Source organism: Pectinophora gossypiella, chromosome 11, assembly GCF_024362695.1.
Source record: "Pectinophora gossypiella chromosome 11, ilPecGoss1.1, whole genome shotgun sequence".
In the NCBI taxonomy this organism is placed as follows: Eukaryota; Metazoa; Arthropoda; class Insecta; order Lepidoptera; family Gelechiidae; genus Pectinophora; species Pectinophora gossypiella.
Genome location: NC_065414.1, coordinates 107,688 through 125,765, shown reverse-complemented (window position 1 = coordinate 125,765; position 18,078 = coordinate 107,688).

Genomic DNA, 18,078 nt, shown 5'->3' with positions numbered 1-18,078 from the left:
TTGTACGTGTTTTGTATTTTCCTTACCTTGCGTTTTACGCGCGGCTCGTGACGTAGACATGTACTTCTATAAATATGATTCAGTGCAATAAACACCTTTCACGGGAACGGACACTTTTACTCTAACTTTCCTAACTCGTGAAAACTCAACATTTAACTACTATACTCAACTTTAACTTTGACTTAACCACTATATACATTGTGTAGAGGCATTGGCCCCTACAGTGGTGTATTGGGGGGAGGACAGTGATGAGTAGCTGCATATTGACTTCCGGTTGCTAAGTCGCTCACATACTTACCTTTTTGCGCCATGGCTATGGTGCTAACTATGCATCACAATGAGTTGTGTTGTTAGATTGGATGTAAATCTGTCTAACTAAATAATTTTATTACATATGTGAAATTGGTGTTGGGAAACTCTTCCCTTTACCTACCAATTATTTACCTAATGCTCCTGATATGTCACATTTATGTGCTTATCATCTCATAAAAAAACCTATTTGTTCTTTCGGAGAGGGGCCTAAATCAGGGTAGGGCCTCATTCGCCGGTGAGCGTGGTCGGGGCTCGGAACGGCACCCTATACTATTACATTGTTGGTATGGCATTCTAATCCTTTTCCTGTTCCTAGATCTTTTACAATAATAAATCTAATTCCTAAACATATTTCAAATAACTAACTTATTTCTTACCTTCTTGTAAGTCTCTCTTGTTTAATTATAAGCTTTAATCAGTGTCATTAAGTTTAGGATTGCTTGGCGTTGACTTAACTGTTTTTTAAACTATAAATATTTATAATATCTTACATTCCATTGCCCTATTACTTAGATAATTCCTTGACTTTCTCATATACTATAGTGACATAATTATAACCTATTTGTATTGTTATAAAGTATATATGTAGTATATTAAGTTAGTATTATTCTTTATTTACATGCCCTCAATAACATGCATTCATATCTGACTCAGCTACCTTCATATAAAAGAATTTGAGTTACTACAAAACACAACATAAGGTCCTACCTTTATACTAGACGATCACAACAATAATAATGGCCAATTTAATCACTTAGTTTGACTATAACCCAGGGTCGAATCTTGGTCAGTTTAGTCGTAGATTGAGTGTGGGATTTATATTTATTTATTAAGTAAAATATGTAAGGGGGGGGTCGTTACATCCGCCAGAGTTTATGAAACGTGAAATGATATTACACTATAAACCTGAGCTAATATAATTTGACTCGCGCTGGTTTATGCTGCCCTAGTACCTACGTCTCACCTGTGGGCACTACCCGCGACGGGGTCATACAACACTATTGTTAAACATAGCCAGTATTGATTTACATACTTTCTTTTTTTTCACTACCTTCTTTCATAGGTATTATTCACTTTAGCAACGAAGTCACTGAAGCAAAATGAAGCACGCCTGTCTAGCAAATACAAATTAAATATAAATAGATAAGGAAACCGTCGGGAGCGCTTTCATTGAATTCTTCTCCAGACATCAGATTGTAAGTAAAATAATATAAATATATTTAGTGCTCGCAACAGGACGCTTTAAAATTTCGTCTTTTACCTTGTTGTGAACTCATGTAATAAAATGAACCTACAATAAGTCATGTCAAAAAGCAGGTGCAGTATTAAGCGAAGTCAAAACACCGAAGCGTGCTACTAGCGATGCAAACCGCGCGTGAGCGACGTGTGCGCCGCACCGCCACATCTCGCGCCACGTATCGTCACGGCGCGCCATGTCTCCTCACGTATCACTGCGTCTAAAGCACGCCTTACTGCATCTTTGAGCCGTATCAAACACTGTTTTTAACGTAGACGAACAACTGACAACATCCTTTAACAACATTACTAACTGTTAAGTATAATTAAACACCTCACACACCAACACGCAACACCTCCACCACCGCGCAGTGGAGCAGCGTGGTGGAGTATACTTCATACCCCAACCGGTTGATTGAGTAGAGGCCTGTGCCCAGCAATGGAGCATTAAGTATAGGCTATTTATGTTATGTTAGTATAATTAAAAACATAGGTAGGTTCCGATAAAATTTTGATCGAATTTTCCTTCATAGGTGCCGCAGCTGCATTCAATACTTACTACAGTAAGATAGACTGCCTTTGGTTGTTATCGTTAAACCATATCGACCATATTATTACATAATACGCGCAATATTGTTAGACGTTCTAGTTGTAATTATAATTAGGTAGAGTTCCAGGATAATAAACCTTTCGGGTACATCAGAAGATCATCAGCGAATCTAATAAAATTCGTGGCAATTAAACAGAGATTTAACAATAATTATTAAGGCCTAAATCATATAAATAAAAATAAAAGTTTAAAACTAAAACCCGACTGCGGAGAAATCACGCGCTAAAAAGTATGAAGGAAGAAAATAGGTATATTCCTAGATATATAGAAGATAGCCGTGGTCATATGCCATGGTAAGCAAACTCTTAGGACAGACTGGCATACGACCACGGCTATCTTCTAAACATCACTATTCGGAAGAATTTCAGAGGACTATAATTTAACCTATTTCATTGTTTCATACTTTTTAAAGCGTGATTTTTCCGCAGTCGGGTTTTAGTTTGTAAACTTACATTTTTATATTATATTACATTAGGTTCTTATATATTAAAATAACATGCTTCCGATACGTGTTTTATGCAATTTGGAGATAAAACCTATCCGGAACATGTCTGAGCAGTCATATTATCAATTACCATTCAATTTTTTTGTCCTCAACTTATATCCTCCTAGGGGGTGCCGCTTTGAATTTAGCATAACGTCACATAGCCTATAACCACCGGACATTTAAGACGCTTCTAGTGATACCTCGTTAGTCAAATTCCATCATGTGGTTTAGAAGTTAAGCTGGATCAGACTTGCGTACACACATACATACATTGCGGTCAAACACACATTTATATATTTTATATTTACAATAAGCCTCTTTTAGTTTTAAACCAAATCTAAGTATATTTTTCATATATTATGGTCACAAGTTCTAAAAAGGGGTCTAAAATCTAAAAAGTGACTTCAGAATTTAGATTCTAACGTTGTATTCGACAAGATACAGTATCATTTCTTACGTTTTATTAGACTTTTGAAGTCTATTGTTTGTAATTCTTTAGCAAGCCGGCTACTTATATCACTAGTTTTGAACAACTACATAAAAATAATAAGCTAATTATCAGTCGTGAGATACAAGTGACCCGTCATCGTGAAGTAGCGAGGAGCAGGAAACTTGTGTGAATGTTAAATATTTCAGAAATCTCAGCGTTAACAGCTCAGTTAGAATATGTTTATTTGTGTTCAAACAACTCTGCGCGGGGTCTTGCCGACACGGGGCTTCTGGCAGCCAGTGCGGCGGATTCTGAGCTCTTTGCGAAGGCAAGAAGACCTAGACAGGTCGCAAGAAGTGGTCCCGGTCAGTAAGTCGTAAAATCCTGGAGGCGCAATAAATAAATAGTTGTAGTTGTAGTGGAGAGTTGCCGTCGGTCGGGGCACGATGGCCCCCCGCCGCACCCCGCCGCACCCTCGTAGCTCACCTGCTGAATTATTTACCCATTTTTGTTTCCATAGTTGCTAACTCGATGCTTTCATACTTAATATTTTCCCTGAATACAATCCGAGAGCGAAAAAGTTTATTTTCAATATTTTTCGAATCCGTAGATTCTCTGATAATCAAAACTCTCTGCAATTGTCAATACTATTTTTAAAAATGTCTCGTTCACGTGCCCTTGTCATCGTTTTTTCACTTTCCATTCACTTTGTTCGCTATACCTACCTATATTATTTATTATCCTAACGGGAAAATAAATAAGATATATAATATTTCCTTCACGATTGGAAGATTGTCGATCTCGTGATCGCGTTAATGGTGTTGGCGGCCCATGCCTATAGATACCGGCACCGGGAAGAAAACTAATTTAATACACAATCAAGAAAAGAACATCCCTGCGAATACAGGATCCCTCCGGGGCCGGGAATAAATAAGCAAAAACATGTTTACAGGCGCGGCGGCGGCGGCGGCGGCCAAATGTAATTTTCCACGGCAATCTGTTCGGTAATATCACCGGCGGTATTTATCCCCGGGCTCATTACCGCGGCCCAATCACCCGCGCCGGCGCACGCACGCCCCGGGCCGCGCCCGCGCCGCACACCCGAGGGCCGCTCCCACGTGATCAACCTGTCACAAATAGTTTTTCCACTTCGTTACGCCGTCTTTTCCTATTTACCATCTTGATATGTCTGCAAAAGCCTATCTTCAATCTGCTATTTATATTTATTCCTCCACTTAGATACGATCGGTATAACATTGGAGGCTGGAGGGTGTACCGAGACAGTCGAAATAATGGATAGTATTTATCATCGTGAACATAGGTGGTCTCGGGAGATCCTGTAGGAATACAGCTTGTCTCGCGCGGGAGAGGGATATCTTCCACCCTGCAGTCAGTGGGTTGCAATCTCTTCCTTAATGTATGACTGTAATTAATATCTGTCATATTTATGTAGGTACGGGTAAACATTTATAAGCCTCCATATTTGGTTAAATAGCATCGGCTCACTGGATAAATTTTAAATCATCTTTTTACAATTTCTCCAATGGTGATATGAGCTAGTGTTGCTCTGCTTATGCCGGTGGGAAATAGGCGTGAGTTTATGTATGTATGTTGATTGAAATGCACTTTCCCTAGTTAAAACTAGTTTTTGCTAAGGCCCTGAATTTAATTTCCTTGTTAAAACTACAATCTAATAGGCTGGGTTAACTTTAATACCGAATCGGTTAGCATAATAAATCTGGGACTATACAATATAAGCAGCGATTCAAGGACTTTTGGCTTTGCCGTAATCGCGTAAAAACTAGTTTTAACCAGAAAAACGCAATTTCACTAAAACAGGTTTAGACTGTAACACATATAGATAAACTGTTGATTGAATAAGACGTTTAATTAGAGACATAAACGGCGATGATCGACACAAAACGCAATGGGCACCCGCTCAGAAACTATCACGCATTGCAGGTTTTTTGTTTCTATCAGCCTGACGATTAGAGGAACTTTATGGCAGAGTGGTTACATTGTAAGTAGGCATCAAATTGGTACTCCTGACGTGCGTGAAGAATTCCGAACAAAGAAGTGACTAGATAAGGACACGTGCTATTTACCAACATAACAGTGAAGGTTTACAGGAGGGCACTCTTTGTGACGTTCTACTAGACATCTGGGCTGCCTCGTTTCATGTTGTCTTTAATTTGTTACAGGATAATACTCCATGTTTAATACACGCGGATAAAACGTGATCGCGCGTACAATGCGCGTACGCGTGATCACGTTTTCTCCGCGTCACGTCACATAGGACTCTACAGCAAATGTAACTCTGAAAAAAAAATGAAATGTTGACTTGTTGTTGTTGTTATTGATTGAAATGTTGATTGTTGGTTGCAGGCCGGTTATTATGTAAATATCTATTTAATAATTGGCCTGCAACCGTTTATAGTTACAACCGTAAATATATTTTTAAATAATTAGAGACAATAACTGTAGCTATTGCTGGTAATGAAGAAGCTCAAGGGCTCGGGCCGCCGCGCGCCGTGGCTGCGCCATGGCCCGCGCTCCGCATTACCACGCCGCTCACGGACACGCAATCTGGTTTACAGTGAAGCTGTTTGGTTTTCTTATTGGCCGAGATTGCGACTTAATATTCCGCGCGGACGCTTACGCGTGGTGCAAGTTTCAGCAACATCTCAGTTCTAATGTTTATTTCACTTACAAGCATATAATATTTCTCAAATTGTATTCCAAGGAACGAGTATTCAATAACAGGTACGACCCCAGTTTTACACTACATGACACGAGTGATTCTAATGTATTGTAAAAGTTGCCTTAAGTTGACTAACATTTCACATGAAGTAGGTATTTTCTATACCTATATACCATAAACTAGGTGTCTCTGCCTGTTCGGCTGTAGTTTTCGATTTTGAGATTATGTAGGTTCTATATGCCTCGCTATCTCTCATACATCACACCGCAGAGGCCACACCGCGCTGACCCGCTGCACTCCTCCTTACTATACAAAACTAAACCCATCAATTTCAACTGACAATCCACACACACTTTTGTACCCATGCTTCACCGAGCCTCTGTTTGACCATACTGTGTGCCGTATGGCCTTCTATAATGGTCAAATTATAATCAATCTAGGTGTATTTTTACCGTTCAAAACGCACAATAAGTATATAGAAAAAATATCTTTCTATCTTTTATTCCTCAACTGAACATATTCCTCACGATAGCTACATGATATTAAATAATTAAACATTCTATTATTATATTGAGCATACTGCCATTTAATACCCGAATTTAATACTCACAAAAAATAATGAATTCTCTACCGATAACTTATATACAACACATATACAAAGCAAAGTCAACACCGAATGTTGTAATTCAAACGAATAATATGTACTTCTTACAAAGTTGAGACTCCGGCGCGCATTTCACTGGAACCTTAGCAGCCGCGGGAGTCTCCCCGCATTTTTTCATGAGCGCGCGGATTTGAATACATATGAGCCGCCGTGAGACAAATCTCGTCTGCGTGCGCCCGCAGCCGCCGGCACATGCTGCGAGCATTACCTTTATAATGCCAACCAAGCGCTTCCAATCGCACTGAGAGCCTTACATAATGTATCACAAAACCTTGTCAAACGACCTGTTTGGGACATTTCGAAGTTGAAATCGTTTCAAAGCATTTCCTCAGCTGAACTGCATTTTTGGTTTAAAGTGCGCTACTAGGACGTAGTGCCAGGTAAGAGGATCAAGTGAGGTGTGATTGGATGCGCTTGGCTCTCGGCGGCTTCATTACACGGACCAATCGCCACTCGCAGTTCATCGCCCACCTGGAAATGATTATTGTATGAGAATCGGAAAAGTTGTGCACTGTTCAATACCTATTAAAGTTGCGGAACATTAAGTAACACTTAGGTATGACGAATTCTGAACAACCTTTGCGTGCGTAGTTTATTATACTCCTGTGATTTGCAGACGAAGACAAAACATATCAATTTCGTATGAAGGGATCTATTAACCGATAATGTTCGGACGTCTGTCGGTCAAAGTTGGTAAACACAAAATTGTGAAACCAATTTTGACAATAACTTCAAAGTTATTGAAACCAAATCGAATTGTTGTTCACTTAAACCTCCTTTGAAGTATAATAACTAAACTGTACCCGTCGCTGTATGATAATAATAATCGTTTATATTGCTTTATAAACTATTATTATTATCTTGCTAACGACATTTGACGTAACTGTGCTTACAAATATCGACGATCAATTGATTATGATTCATCACGTCAGCGGGCCGGTTGGCGTCGTCCTCGTGTCCAGGACAGCGCCTGTATTACATCATCATCTATCATCAGCGTGTGTGCACACTACTTCACTTGATTGCTTTTTTTGCATCTAATAAGGTCACTAGGATAAATTATGATAATGAAATCACGTAAGCTTTTTAATATCAACAGTGTCCAATTTGTTCATCCTTCTTCAGTTTAGAACAAAAACCAAAAGATTTATGACGCAGCTATAAGTGGTAGAGTCGGAAGAGGAAAGCCTAGGTGAACACACCGTGATCAAATCCAGGGTGTTTTAAAGAAAAGCCAGGTCAAGAGTCTGTCTGGGTACCCTAACGGGAAACAGGCGTGATCAAATGTATGTATTACGTACATTTGATTGAATGTTGTCGCCTTTATAACATCCAATGTCATTAAAACAGGCTTAAATCCAGCAGCGTATATAATTGGCTAAACACAAGGAAAATCAGAAAAATATTTTCGTCTCATAACATGATACTAAGTAAAAGACTTTCTCCAATATACCTCACTCAGTACACTAGACGTTAAGTGTCAAATGTTTTTACAAGAACCGTGTGACATTCAAACAACAATTTATATTCTACCCACATTGACTTTTGAACATCATTATGTACAAGTTATATTATCCAATGTATGTATTGGTACTAGATGCCGTAGGTGTAAATATGTCTCGAGTGTAGGAGTACTTTGTTAACTATTTTGATCGGATCGGTATGCGAATGAAAGTTACTAACGAAGTGAGGGTAGTTACGCCTACAACACCTTCGCAATGACGAGCACTCGCCGCGCCAGTCATCACGTGACCACGGTCGCTGTGACGCGGCCGCAACCTCGGCAAAAACAAATTAACAAGGTAATTGTTTTATACCCGATTGCGGCGAAGCAAAAAGGAGGGTCATGCGTTTGACCGTAAGTATGTGTCTATGTGTGTGTGTGTACGTCGGTTCTAACCTAATTTCTAAACCACCTATCAGAATTTACCCTCCTCATTCTTGTACGAGTATGTTATGTTATTTATTTATTCGTATGTTGTGCATTAGTATTATAATACAAAATGATGAAATGACATAAGTAGATTAAATAACACTGTAGCTGACATCCACACGCACACAAAACAAGCAATTTAAGTATATAAGCATTATGAACGAGTACAATTGTTGTCAAATGCAGATTATGAGTATATGGTAACGAGTGTACTGCCATTATTTGCATGTTGGTTAAACGCAATAATAATATCTTTATTCAGTCGGTAACATACCTATTTAAAATTTGAATCGACAATTTTTATATAAATTTATTTTTTGTCGGTCGTCTCACTTGCCTAAAACAACTGCAGCTTCTCGCAACCTGTACAACTGAGCTAAAGTAGCTGAAAGAAAAACCTCGATAAGTACAGAAAAAGAAATCAGTAATTTGACTGCCTAATATATTGATTCCCAGACAGTTAATCTTAAGCATTCCTGTCTTTCAATTAAGTAGTCTATTGCAACCTTTTTAAGTTTCTGTTTAATTACGGTTTTCTCAGTATAAAACTATCCATATGTGACATTTTAATGTCGGGAATATTATTGTGCAACCGTATACATTGGGCAACTAGGTATCATAAAGTCCCTCATTGAAGGCCGCGGGTTCGAGTCCGTGTCAGTACATTGTGCTGTACAATAGGTGCGAGCCTTTTGTGAGAGTACCTCGTGTGCCGAATGTATGTGGCCGGCCCGCGTGGCGTGGGGCGCCGCTGACCGCGGGGAGACCTGTGTCCCGGGGTTGGGCTCCGTACGAGCACTTTATACTTAATAAGGAACTGTTAGCAGTTTATTTCAATATATGTGTGTCGTGGTTTGTCCGCAATAAAAGTTTTTATTATTTTATTCCTCCTATTAAATCACAAAAAGTTGATGTAAGTTGATGGTAGGGCTGGCAGAGGATGACCTAGAAGGACTTACATTGACCAAAATGGAGATGTCCTTAGAAAAGGTGTAATACGATCTACTCTAAACCGGCGTGCGTGTATGAAGCGATTGATGAATGTGGAGGAAGCAAGACAAGTGTGTCAGGATTAAAGCAAGTGGAATTCTATAGTCTCTAAGTCTCTAACAAACTGATAGACAGACAAACATACGGACGGATAGACAGGTAGAGTCTCAAGTAAGGGCTCCTTTCAACTTTTTGGTACAGATCACTAACGAAAAGAGCTCCGCCAACAAGAATATAATATTCTTATTATTAGATAAAGAATGGAATTTGATAATAATGAATGAATGTTCATGTCTGTTCGGGAAGATTGCTGCCTTTTCAAAGCCATCTTAATTTATAAGACCGTTGTTTTGATTGTGAGGATCGGTCATTGACCTTTTTTGACATGAGTTATTGTAGATTTTCCGCATCATACTACTCGGCTCGAGGTCATTGACCTCTCAACCAACATGAAAGAAGATTTGCAAAACGAAGAGCTCTGACGATATAAATCAATACATGGCATGAAGCTGAACATTCTTGATACCTCCTGCCTATACATCTGTATATACATTTTCAGTGTGTTAATGCTGGTGGCTCGTCTAATGCCCGTGCTCATTTGAATACAATGCGGCGAGGAGCTCAAGCAATCAACGGGACGTAACACGTGCCGATTGATATCAATATTATCAATACGCCACATATCGAAACACGGGTTCTAAGAATCCAAACAAACATGCTGTCATGAAAGATGTATTCCTATGAAGCCCAATCTGTCTTCATTACTAAACTTATACAATGGTTTTGGTATCTTGATTGTTTTATGGGGGTGCCTACTTACATTATTTCTGGCTTGGACTCCTAAAATATAGGTTATCCTCGTTTAGGCTCCAGCCTCTACAAATCACATTACTGTAAACATAATATTCATTGTCTATTTATTAAGTACCTAATATTAAGTTAATATTAACCATGTACTTTTTTCGTAACAAATATTGAGAGGGATGATTCACAACATGATTCTGAGTTAATATTAAGTGGAATTTTTCGTCGGAATGTTCATAATATTTTTTTATTTTAATTATTTTCAATTTTATACTTTTGCTATGAAAAATTTCTCTTGATATTAACTCAATATAATGAGCTGAAGCAACCCCCACAGTATTACACCCCGTAGAAGTACGTACACGTATACAAGTACATATATATATACATATATATATATAAGTGTTAGTGGTAATTTCCAGTCGAAAAATTCATTAAAATTTCCATACTTTTGCAGCGGAAAATTCCACTTGATATAAACTCAGAGTCATGGTCCGAATCATCCCTCAAAATTTTCGCTACGATGTCACTAACACTCTGTACATATAGAATCTATATACATATTATAAACCCCATTCCACATTACGTTAGGATAGACACCGCATAGATTTTCTACTTACTACGATTCTGCCCACTGATCTGACACATCACATTCGCTTCGTCCACTCTCAATACCCACTTCCACAACAGCTCTCTCGAGCGTCGCTAGCAGAGCTTGTCGCAGTGTGGCCACACCTGAATATCGAGCGCTCGCTTTTTAACACTTTTAATGGCGCGAAAGGGCCACTATCGCCGGTCGTTAATCCTGCCTCGAAGCCTCGCCTCTCCTACCTCTGCCTCACCTCACAGCCTCGCAGGTGATTTACCACTCGTATTATTGCCCGACTCCGCTCTATATTGCTTAATCGACCTACTTGCACTATTATGGGTTTGAACTGTCAGCGAAAGGTCCCTTTAATGTCAATATACAATCAATCACTTGACAATATAATTGTTGTGGATTGATCAGTTCCAGTAAATTATGTCATTGGCTTGACCATTATAGTCGGCAATACGGCTCAACAATCACGTTAGTCTAACAGGAAGCTCGGTGTGGCGTGATTACTTAGGACATCTTGCGCTGTCTAAAACAAAGTATATGTCTGTCAAAAGCGGTTTATTAAATACTTAGTACATTAATACCAAATGTGGCTGCAAGATGTCGGATGACTTGTGGTACTGCCCACCCCGACAGGGATCATGTGCGTGAGATGTGTCTGATTCATTGCTGAAGATTATTGTTTTGTATTTGAAGGCGACTGTACAAACTGTGAGTTACAAAGAGACTGTCGGCAGCAGCCACGTTGGAGTAACGCGCCGCCTCTATCCGAGCTGTTAACGAAATTGTCGAGAGATTCGTAACTATTCATAAGCTGTGTTCAGCAGTTGGAGTATAGTTGCAAGCTGCGGCGCAGTCTTAAAGAGCGGGAGGTATTCCCGTCGGCACCTGCGCGTAGTTCCCAACTGGAGTTAAGTGCTTACACTTGAGGAGAGTTGGGCAAGTTGCCGCGAGCAGCCGCCGCGTGCGCCGCCTGCCCGATGTGGCAACGTCGCGCCCCCTCCCTTGTGGCGCACCGTGACAACGTGACAATGCCCGCATTCTTTTTAGTTTTCCCACTTTTAAGCGCCGCTTATTAACTTTAGGACTTCAGTATACTTTGAGAGAAGCTGCGCCATTACCGCGGGACGTGTTAATGAATGCTGGTTGTTGTCATAACCGTGTTCAGGACTCTGTTTCGACGACACTCCGCCGACACAGGGAGGGTGGTGCTGTTCTGTGTTCGATGGTCGAGAACTTTACGTACTTACACAATAATAACAGGCTGTTAAAATATTAAAGTTGAATAACCGTTTACATTAACATTTTATTATAAAAACAAAGAAAATTATTTTTCTTTATTAAATATACCTAACTAATGAACTCATAAAATTGCTCAAATTCATTCTAACATTTTATTACTTCCTGTTTTCTAATAATTATGTTTTTATTATCACTCATTTTCGAGGTATTTTCATTGAATGTACATTCACTTATCTATAATTTCCAATTTATTAATATTTTTGATTTATTCATTTTTTTATAATTTGTAAGAATTGTACAAGAACACTCGCAGTTTGCACTTTATTAAACGACTGTTGCGAAGCAAAAAGGAGGGTTATGTGTTTGACCGCTTTGTATGTATGCATGTAGTCATCATCACCAGCACATTAACGTCCCCACTGCTGGGGCACGGGCCTTCCCTATGGATGGATAGGGAGATGCATGTAGTAGTGTTTACTAAATACAACCATCAATAGTGATTAACGGGCGAGACTATTTAGACATGTACATCAGTCATTGAAACAGTCAGGTACCTGTATATAGCTAAAGATATTTAATAGCGCGAGATACTCGTACAGACATGTGTTCAGCGTGGCCCACTAACAGCTGCAATGTCGATAAACTAGCAATGACTAACTCGCTAAATAATGTGGAGCGTGTATTGTGCACGTTTCATTACGGGCATTTCACCCCGCGTCAGCGCCCGCGACGTACGCCAACTACAACAGTAGGTTATGTTCACACAAGGTGACAAGCGCCAGGAGGTGGACTATTTTTTTTTTTAATTAAATCGAATACTCAGTCGAAATGTAGGTAGTCTTCTACTATCGTGTGGGTTGTGAAATCTTTAATCAACCTCAGGAACTCAGAGGTCAGAGTTATTATATTTGAGCAAGCTGATCCCAAAAATAATACAACCGCAATTTACTAGTAGCGTGTATTTCTTACAAATGGTACAAAAAAAGTTTCTGGTTTCTTCACGTCGCGGGGAGACGCCCTCGGGGCTATGCCCCCTTGGCGTGGTCTCAGTCGCCGCCCGCTAAAACGGGCGTGGCACGAGGGTGGGACACGGCGGGCGATGGTCGCCCCTCCGTGAGCCCGATGGTTGGTCTTGTCCGTGGTGCCGCCAGCGAGGTCGAGCCCACCGGGTGGTTCCCCGTTGGGGGAGGCCCAGTGAGCGCCCGTCAGCTGGCGGTGGTGTCATGTCAGGGGAGCTGCTCCGTCGCCGGGGCAGCTGGTGTCGGGTCGGCTGGAGGGGGGGAGAGGACTGCTTCCACTGCCACTGGAAGCGTCAACTCATCCCCCGGGGGGGTGGCCACAATCCTGACTACTCGACGAGGAGTAGTGGATGTGGGCAGCCCCGGTCCAGTCCGGTGTTGGTAGTCAGTGCCCACCGGTGAGTTGGCCCAGCAGGGATGCCAGGCCTCCCACGATGATGGGCACTGGGTCAGTCCTTGTGCGGATGGCCGCCAGGATGTCGTGGAGCAGCTGGATAGACTGCTCCAACACTTCCAACTTCTCGTCGTTGGCGGAATCTGCGGGTGCCTCCGCTCGGGGCCTCGCCTTCTTCCCCTTTGGAGGGGCGGCGGCTGCTGTCTCTGTAGTAGAGGGCTGCGGCAGGGCAGGCTCCACGTCGATTTGCTCGCCGGTGGTGGTGGCAGTGGGGGCCGGTTTTGCCCTCTTGCGGATGCGCTTAGGCCTCTGCGGCTTGGGCCCGGCTGGGCCGTTCGCCGCGGCCATAAGCGAGCTCCGCGCGGTCGGCTCGGTGTTGGGGTCCACAGTGGAGGCTGCTGGTGGAGTGGCTCTTCTTGCGCCGGTCCGCCTTGGTGTTACGCAGCTCGCGTAACTTGACCGGGCAGGAAGAGCTGTTCGCCGGGTGTGTTCCCCCGCAGTTGACGCAGGTTGCCGGAACTTCCCGGGGGCGCAGGCACTCCTTGGCCGTGTGGTTCTCACCACAGCGGACACAGGCAGCAGGGCGGTGGCAGTTGTGGCTGCTATGCCGGAACTGCTGGCAGCGGTGGCACTGCGCTGCTCCTCTTCGTCCCCTCCACGCCTCGACCTTGACGCCGGGCATGCAGAGGAGCTCGGAGACCTCGTAGATCCGCTGGAAACCCAGCGTCCTGCGGATCTCCGCGAAGAAGAGACAGCCTGTCCTTCCCTCGCGAGCCTGGATGGGGCGGATGAACTCTGGGTCGAAGCCGCGCGAGCGTAGCTCCTCCTCCAGCTCCGTGATGTTGGTGTCCATTGGTAGGCCGCGTATGGCCAGCTTCAGGGAGCGCTCCGCCGGTGGGGCGTAAGCAAACCAGGAGAGTCCCGTGGCTCTCTCCAGGGTGGTGAGGTACCGCTGGTAGAGCCGGAACTCTTCCTCGGTCCTCGCCAGGAAGCGGACGCCCTTCCCGTACGGGCGCGCGTTGGGGATGTGGCCCAGCAACTCCCGCAGCTTGCGGAAGTGGTGGGGCCAGTCAGGCAGCCGGTCGACCACGATGGGTGGCAGCTTCTTGCTCGCGGGTGCGAGCGGCGGCTGGAGGTGTGCAGGCTTCGGCGACGGCGTGGGCGTCGTCCGGAGGGACGGACGCGGTGGCGCGTGCGGCGGCGACTCGGGGTTCGTGTTTAGTACCGCCGCGTATGATCGCAGCGGTGTCGTCTCCATGTCCAGCAGGGGCATGGAGAGTGCAGTGGGCGGCGTGGTCCTCGTCACGGGCTGCGGTGGACGGCGCTCAGGTGGCGTCGTGGTTCTCTTTACCGCGGCTCCTGCTCCCGGAAGTTTGGGCAGGGGCAGCGGGAAAGAGGGCGGTCGGCGGGTTGCGCCAGCTAGGCATGGCGGGGGCGAAAGAGGTCTTCTGGACGCTGCTGCAGTGGTGGCAGCGAGCGCGGTGTCGAGGCAGGAGCGCACGAATACGCGCGCCCTGCGTTTCGCGACTCCAGCTGTTGGAGGAGCCATGCTCACCCTGTTACGGCTGAGGCGCGATGAAGCGGCGTTGGGGCTGCTTGCGTGCGAGGTTTGGCGGTCCGCCTGGCAGAGCACGCGTTATCACACCCTCCCCGGTGAGACCCGCTGGTGGGAGGCCGGGGGTGGATAGGGTGATAACGGTGATACCGATTGGAGCCGCGGTATCAGGAGGGTATTTTAATAAAATACCCCCCCTGCCTCAACGTCGATGGCTGCAGTGTGGGTAGACGTGAGAGCTACCTCCGAGCACTCGGCAAGACAGAGCGATCCAGTACAATTTTTTTTTTTTTTTTTACAAAAAAATCAGTTGTTGTCTTCTCGACGTCCGCGAAGCGGACGTCGGGGAGGCACCCTCGGGGCTTGGCCCCTTTGGTGCGGTAGCTCTCGCCGCCCGCTAAAACGGGCGGGGCACGGGGGCGGGCCACGGCGGGCGAGTTTCGCGCCTCCGAAGGCCCAATCTCTTGTCCGGGGTGGTACCGCCGGCGAGTCAGCCCACCGGGTGAGACCCTGTTGAGGGAGGCCCAGTGAGCGACTCCAGCCAGGCGGTACGTGTCTTGTCGTAGTAGGTGGCCGGCGAGCTTGACCCGAAGTTTCCAGGTCAGCTCGAGCCGGCGGGGTCAGTCCAGTGAGGTCAGTCCGATGAGTCCGCCGGCAAGGTCGAAACCGTCAACAATGACGGTTGCCCTCAAACCGGCGGCTTGGGTCAGTCCGTTGCTGGGTAGGTATCCTCGTCGAGCTCCTCCACATCAGCCAGCTCGCGAGGATACGGCTTCCAGTCCGGGGGTCGCGCGTGGTATGGAGCCAGATTTCGTAGGTGCACGAAATCTGACTCGTCCGCGCGCGCGAACATCCCAGTCGAGAGCCTGGAGATAAACTCATCCAAGACAAAAAAATACAATAGAAACGGAAGGTCATAATATTGCCGGTAAATCTTGACACCGCGATGCAGAAAATGTAGTAATCGGTACAGCGACATCTAGCGGATTTTAAAAAACAATAAATCAATACATTGCACCGCGTATACGCGTATGATGCGGTTAAACAATATTATTAAGCCACCATATGCCCCTGACATAGCTCATTCAACAATGTAGCAGCCGGGACTAACGGCTTAACGTGCCTTTCGAAGCACGGAATCATCTTATTTTTCGGACTATCAGGTGATTTCAGCCTATAATGTTCTAACTAAACCAGAGACGTGTCCTCAGAATTGAACCCTGGTCCTCCGGATCGTGAGCCCATGCGCCACCACTGCACCACGGCGGCCGTAAAATGTAGTAGGTGGAAACGTTGTATAATTCTTACAGACATTTCGCATCACATTCGCTGACCGAATGCTCTAAAATGACCCTTTTCAACAACTAGGCTAGCCAGGCACGAGTATGACCATACTGTTCCGACTAGACTGGGGCCCGTATCCGCGCCGCCGGTGACAACACGAGCTAATGGCCTCCGATCGCTGAATCACCACTCATTGTCAATTAAACCAACGTGTACAGCGCGCCACACGACACCCTTCACCCACCCACACCTACTATCCAATTTAGTTTATTTTCTTTTCAAAAGCACACCCGCTATAAACTTAAATTGGATGTTTCAGAGATAGGTAAGTACTTTCCTCTTGTCATGATTTTTAATTTAGGTTCTTCGTGCGGAAATCGATTTTTTCAGTTTCAATCAACTTCTTTAAATGTTTAGCGACTTCTGAAAGTAAAATTTCTAATTAATAATGCAAATAACTAATTTTTCATTAAAATGCGATGGATTTTCCGGAAGAAGTTTCCAAAGGCAACACTGCTGGACTTCAAATAGACACTTCTATGAAACTACAACTCTTGCCAATATCCGACCAACTTTCATTTCTCATCCTATACTTAGGCCTCCCCTCAAATAACTGGAGGGAATATAGAATATACTCCACCGCGTACCTTTTGAAGCACGGCATCATGTTACTTTTTCGGACAATCAAGTGTTGTAATTCAAGCCTACAATATTATTACCAAACAAAGGGCATTCCACAGAGTGAACTCTGCAATGTCCCACAATCGGGAATCTAACCCGAACTCACAGATTGTGAGCCCATCGCTCTAACCGCTAGAGCACTGAAGCTCTTATTTCAAATATCTCCCGTACGATAAACTTTTTGTTCGAATAAGTAACGTAAGAATCACGATACCGCTTTTTAATTTCTAAGTATCTAGAAGTCCGTAGTATTATTCTTTCTTCTATGTTGTGCAATTTTTGTTTAAACATTATGTCCTCGCGTGTTGTTCGTCCAATACACAACACAGCATGGAGCTACTGAGGGCGTGCAGCGGGTCGCGGGGGTCGCGGGGTGCGCGGGGGTCGCGGGCCATCTGACAAATAAACATTATGAACGAGCTGCTAATTCACTACGAGCGTTTGTCAATAACAGATCCGCGAGTTATCGACAGCCAGGCCTTGTCACTGACACGTAAAGTCGAGATTCGACTGGTTCAGATTTGAGCGTTGCGGAGGGAATTAAATCACTAAGATATTACTTTGTGTCGGCGTGTGCCGGCATAATGTCGGCGCCGACCTTCCACGGTGGACGCCCCTCATATCGACAGGTCCTTATTTGTCCGCGGAACAAAAACCTCCGTATTCAACTTATGAATGCCGACTGAGTTGGTGTTTGTTTAGGTCTCAATTACCGGACTACTTTGCTAAAGAGTGTGTGTTCTCATAGGACTCGCGAGAAACACGGCTCCTGTTCCAAATGTGTATGGAAATCAAACCGCGGGCAAGTACTATCACATTACCATACAGATATATCTTGCCAAGTTTCTTGCGACTAAAATAAGAGTACCTACAACTAATTTGGTTTCCAAAAAACTTACCGTTACTCAGTGGTTACTGACTAAAGATTAATAGCTGTTTCATAAAAATGATGACAATGATGATAGATTATAGTAGTTCGCATAGTTTGGATCATGGAGGGGGGCACAAAAACGGCAAGGATTTTTATATTAATAATTAAATATAATAATATGTATATATTTTGTATATACCTATAATTTATTATATTTTGTATATTTTTCTTTTATATTATTGTTAAATATACACGTAGGTTTTAGTC